The following is a 6,000-nucleotide window of genomic DNA, read 5'->3' on the forward strand; positions in this document are numbered from 1 at the left end:
CAGCTTAATTTAAACTTGACCCTGTGCCTGGGCATGTGTATCCATGGATATTGATATTCTAAATAGTGCTGTGATGAACATCTCCACCATAAATCCTTGTTCATACCTCTTATGACTTCCTTGGGGGCAGATAACTGGAAGTTGAGCTACTTGGGCAAGAGGCATGACCTTTTCCAAATCTCTTGATATCTACTGTCAAATTCAGAGACACTTTAAATGTGGAGAAAAGGTCAATGGAAAATGCTCTCCTCACACTTCTTTTACGAGACCGATTTACTGAACTTGCTGACCCAAACCAAATTTTCTTTCCCTAACTTTAACATATCTGAAACTTGATAATTATTAAAAAGAATCCTATGTATATGGTAGATGCTCAATGAGGTGATTTCCTATACATTCATAAGGCAATTACTGAGCACTTACTGTGCTGAACAATGAGGGCAGTTGAGGATAAACAGATGATGAGAAAAAGCAACTCCCTAAATGATGATGTGTTTGAATGCTATTGCTGACTGAGTGGAAACTTTGGCTTCTAGGCACCATCTATGCCTTAAGTGAGGTTTCAGAGGCTGTTAGGATTAGTTATTGTATTTATTTACACAGTTTATTTCTTTGAGTATTTTCCTGACCCTCCCTCAATTCTGAAGAAGTTATGTATGATCTCTCTCTCCCTCCTTCCATATGCTTTCCCCTGCTTGCTGGGAACAGTATGGAAATACTTAGTTTACTGAGTGGTATTTGGGAAAAAAAATTTGTATACACACACACACACACACACATATACACACACACACACACACACACGTATATATATATATAATAATTTGCCCTTTTTTCCAGAAAGACAAAATGCTTACCCTTTCTCCTGTCTCTGTCTGCTTTTACCAAGGGCACTGAAGTTTTAGAAGGGTGCAGCAATTCATTTGTTCCCTACAGTAAGTCAGGGAGCATTTAGGAAATAGTCCTTTTCTCCCATTATGCACTCTACTCTCTCCTTCCCATTTCGTTTTCCTTCCTGCCTAATGGTACTTATATTATTTGGATGGAAAGGGGGCAATTACCCACATAAACATGACCACTATAGCGATAAAAGTCATCTATAATGTGATAATGGGTGAACAACAAACTAAACTTCTTTCCAATAACACCAGCCACAATCTATGTTTAATAAGGTTAATGTCTTCATACTGCTATTGGCTGAGGCTAAGAATGCCAAGGACAAAAGAAAGACCAGCCGGAACCATGATTTTCAGAAATGACTGAACCTGATTAGCATGCAAGCCCAGGGAAATGGGAAAGCAGGTGATGTTTGGATGAAGCCAACCTCATTTTTTGAGCTTAGGCGTCCAGTCCAATCTGGGAAGCCCCATGTCTACTGAAGAAAGGTGTAGGCTTTTGTTTGTTTTTTTTTGTATTTTTAGTTTGCTTGTCTAAGAAGAAAGTGAGCATGTGCCTTTAATTACTTTATTTTTATGTGTATCCCTTTGCTAGAATCCAGTTTTACTGAACATTTAGAATGTCTTTGCTCTAAAAGCAAAAACTTGTTTGAATAAGGACTAATTTTTCAACATGTAGACAAATATTTGAATAACTGGTGGAAATAACAAATTACTAGCAGAAAGTGACTTCATTGCTCTTTAAAGCAAAAAAGCACCCTTGGGAATTTCAAAGAAATGACTCCATTTTCATATCACTCCCTGTGGTAGCCATTTGATCTTGCTCTGGGGTAGACTGGGATGCAAGTTTATTTTTAATAAGAGGGCACCTACACATTTTCTCTGGGAAAACAAGCAGAGGAATGGATATTGGGTGAAATCAACCAAGATCTCTAAAAGTAATGATTATGTTTTAGTTATTTTCTTCAAGCAAAACTTGCTTGTAGGCACTGCCTTGAAGCAGTGTTGTTCTTTCCAAGAAGTTTAACGAGTGCTCATTATTTTGGCCATTTGCACTTTCCTGTTTCTCAGATTCCAACTGCATAATCCAATTACAGTTTGTGGATCTGGTTGGAAACTGGGTCAACAGGGGAATTCAGATTTTGAGCCATGTCAGTTTTGGGGAGAGAGAACTATTGTTGGATCCAGAATGGTGTTAAGAAGCAAGCCTTTGACAGAGTCAGGCCATCTGGTTTAATCTTGGTCTAGTTCATCCCAGTTTCGGGTTCTAGGACAGCAACTTAGCCATTCTTTGCGTAAGCTCTCTGGGTCTCAGCCCTTCATTTATATGAATGTCTGCCTCATAGGGTAAAGAAGGGATTTGAATGAAACCATGCACATGAGGTGCTTGGCACATGGCAACCGATGAATCTGTGTTACCTGATACTATTACACTGAAAACACAAAAATGGTAATTTTCTTGTTTCAGGATTGGCAGAATAGCACTCAGTAGATAAAACCAATACATTTGCAATCCACATGTGGCTTTTTCTCTAACCTCACACACATGCAAACCACTCCTCACACATATCACTGAATTTTCTTTCTCTGGTGCACAGACGTTTTTACATGTTGCCTGTAGAGTAGGTTAAAAAGTTTATATTCTCTTTTAAGATGTTTTCCTTTTATCTGCCCAGTGATAATCATTTCCTGTACTCTATCTACGACATCATTTTCAAAATATGTTAGTGGCTGGTTTTTCTGGCATCAAGCCGATATTGCTGGCCTGAAGTTTCTGGAATCAAAACGTGGATTTCACAAAGTCTTGCTGAAGGTTGGGCATGAGATGTGTACACAAAATATAAAGTACGCAAAGTTGAGCATCCTAAAACACATACCACCTTGCCACTTGGATGAAGTCCAAGTTTTGTTGCATTTTCTTGCATTGAAGCCTTTTGGACTGGTGCCCAAACCCCGCATATTTCTCTACCTGAGGTCTCTGGACGTCATCCCCTTTAGGCTTCATGAGTTCTTCCACGTGCCAGAAATAAATGCAAACTTTTGCTTGTTTGGGCATTTTTCTATGAGGACTTGTTAGATTTCATTAGATTTTCAACATGGGCTTTGACCTAAAAAGGATAAACATCTTTGTCTTACCTGAACCTTCCTTCCACCCTTCTCATGCTGGCATCCCACTGCTGTCTGTAGCTACATGCTCGTCTCTACCCCAGGGTCTCTTCTCACAATATTTAACATATTCTGCTTTCCGACATGCCCACCACCCCCTGCTGCATCAGCATTTGATACCATCATTTGTTCTGTGACCACATCCACATTTTTTGGTTCATCCTCTTATTACCTGAACAATTTTTTAATCTAATATTTTTTCCTTCAAATCAACTATTCACTTCAATATGTTTAAAAAAGAAACTAGTGGATAGGTAACAAAAGATAAGTATGAAAGTTGGAGAAGACTATGGCCTCAGAGAAAAAATATTTCTATTGAAGCAGAAATAAAAGCCAAAGACTGGTGATGTCAGAGGAGAGGAGAGGATGTCAGAGGAGGGGAGACCCAGAGAGGATTGCGTGTGGCGCTGGTCATCTCTATTCTAGGGGATGAGAGCAAAAATCATCAAGAAAAAAGTGGGAACTGGGGATGGGCAGCAAACGAGGGAGTCTGGCTGACGTGTGGGAAAGGAGCTGGCACTCGTGTGGGAGAGAAAATGTATGTAGGGCAGGAGTGGGAAGGAGGGGAGCTGGGAGACAGGGTTCCAGAAATGGACACAAAGTGTTGGGTGAAAGATAGTGCCTAGGGTGAGGCTGTAAACGCAAAAGTTTTGGAAGCTGCAAAAAGATAGAGGCTGAAGAGGGCTAATGGGGGATGGGTGAATATGGAGGCGAAGGTGATACAGACTGGAGGCTAAGATTTTAAAAAGTGCATTTTATAGAGGAGGGTGTGGGGAGGGAGTGCAGAATGTCCCAGAATAGGGGTCTGGGGAGCTGGGAGAGACACTGTGAAATGGGCAGGGGCAGCGTGTGTGTATGTATGTGTGTGTGTGTGTGTGTGTGCGCGCGCGTGCGTGCGTGTGATGGGGAGAGGGTATGAAGAAAAAATGGGAACCATTTTCTTAATGTTGAAAACTACTGCGTTACAGTCTGTTCTTAAATCTGGTACAGAAATCTGAAGACCCGACTTTACTATTGGCAAAGACAGATAAACACTCTACAAATAGTGCTTGAAAAATGCCACTGTTTGGTTCAGATGGTGAAGAGGAACTCAGGAAGCCCTGGCAGTCTCTAGGAGGCTAGGGCAGTGGTTCTCAAATGATAGGGTGTGCAGAAATTCCCTGGAGGACTTGTGACAAAAAAGATTGCTAGGCCTACTCCCAGGGTTTCTGATTCAGCAGGTCTGGGGATGGAGCTCCAGTATCTGCATCTCTAGCAAGTCCTCGGTGGTGCTGATGCTGCCGGCATGGACCAGTTTTGAGAACCATACTTGGAGAAACACTTGGTTAGGAAAACTATATCTGTTACAGATTGATCAAAAGGCTCTTAAGTTCCTTTTGTACAATAAATCACTGCAATATAAAATGAGGTAAATGAACATTCTCTTTGAACTCTAAACTTCTAGACCAATATAAAACATTCTAAATGTGAAATGGAAACATTTACAGTTGTTATTGATTCTCATCAATGCAATGGTCAATAAAGATAAGAATCATGTTTTCAGTCTCCACTCTTGATTTTCTGCTTTGGTATGGATTTTTAGTTTGTTTTCTTCTGATATGCTGTGATTTCAGATTTAGTTTATGGTGGTGGCCCCTTTATGGCATGAAGGAAGGGGGATGCAGGGGAAGGCCAGGGAGATTTATCTCCCTGAGTCTTGGATTCAGTACAATTTTATAAGGATGTGATATCCTTATATCTGTGATCCTCCCTTCTAGCCAGTCAAGGGCAGGATAGCCAGTGGTGAGGGAGAAGTCTGCAGATGTGAGCCAGGATGCTCTTTTGGCCTGATAGCCATACTGTGGGTGTCTGTAGAACTCTCCTCTCTGCCTTCTGCTCACCGTGGTGGCTCTGGCCCTTCCTCTTGGTCTAGGCCTGAGTTTGGTGTGCTGGGAAGACACTTTGGGGGAAGGATAGGGCCCATTCCCAGAGCTTAACCAGAACAGATTTGACTGTGTCAGAAACCACTGCATCTCCTTGTGCACGTCTCATGATAAATTCACACAATGTGCTTACCTTGATAGATGCTGGCAGGGTAAACAAGAAGCTTTTAAATATTAGCATATATTTCACATTTTTCCTTGTTCAGCCCAGAAAGAGTTGTCCTTGCTCTTGATAAAGGATTCCAGGAATTGAGGCGATGATTAAGAGAGTTGTTTAATCATGAAAAGGGAAATGGTCCAATCAGTAACTAATAAAAATAAACACAGACAGGATGATGGATATTGACTTCTTAGTGCTCCTTGTTTTCAGCCATCAGTGACCTGAGTATGTTGTTTGCTATAGCTGTCTGTATTTGATGTATCTTCTGTAGAAAAGAGAAAAATACAGATAATTAGGGCACATCAGACTCAGAGATTGACTGCTCCAGGGTAGAGCTGCCAGATAAAATACAGGATGCCCCGTTAAATTTGATTTTCAGATAATGAATAATTTGCTGTATGGGACATACTTATCCTTTTGAAATTCAAATTGAACTGGGCATCCTGTATTTTTTATTTGCTAAATTTGGCAGCTCGACTTAAGGGGGAACTTCTGTTTTGGAAGCAGCCTCGATCAACACTCAAGACTCAGTTACCACTTGTCCTGCTTTGCTTCATCCAGAATGGTGACATTCTGTAAGTAGAAAGATGCAAATCTGCAGGTGATATTTATGAATTTAGGTTGACCTTAAGAATTCAGATTCATGATCTTAGAGGAGGAAAAAAAAATCAAGGCTGGTATTGACAGGAAGCCAAAAGTGACCCTTTCTGCCCTTTTTATGGCTGTCAGCTAATATCATCAGTTGGACACAAGCCGTAACCGTTGAGTAACAGACGGGCCACCTATGGATTAGCTGTGCTGCATTCAACATCTCTTTGAACAATAATTATAATCTGTTGGATGGAAATATCAATTT

General features: G+C 40.8%; 1 long non-coding RNA gene across 1 annotated transcript in view; it reads left to right on the plus strand.

Moving 5' to 3' along the window:
• LOC107127200 (uncharacterized) overlaps nt 1–4,596 on the plus strand; it is a 29,487-nt gene extending 24,891 nt beyond the window's left edge. Inside the window, exon 3 of the long non-coding RNA XR_001484731.3 lies at nt 4,053–4,596. This is a non-coding gene — a long non-coding RNA (uncharacterized lncRNA). The remainder of the gene's footprint in view (nt 1–4,052) is intronic.
• The last annotated feature ends 1,404 nt before the right edge of the window (nt 4,597–6,000 follow it).

Source organism: Macaca fascicularis, chromosome 13 (assembly GCF_037993035.2).
Source record: "Macaca fascicularis isolate 582-1 chromosome 13, T2T-MFA8v1.1".
In the NCBI taxonomy this organism is placed as follows: domain Eukaryota; kingdom Metazoa; phylum Chordata; class Mammalia; order Primates; family Cercopithecidae; genus Macaca; species Macaca fascicularis.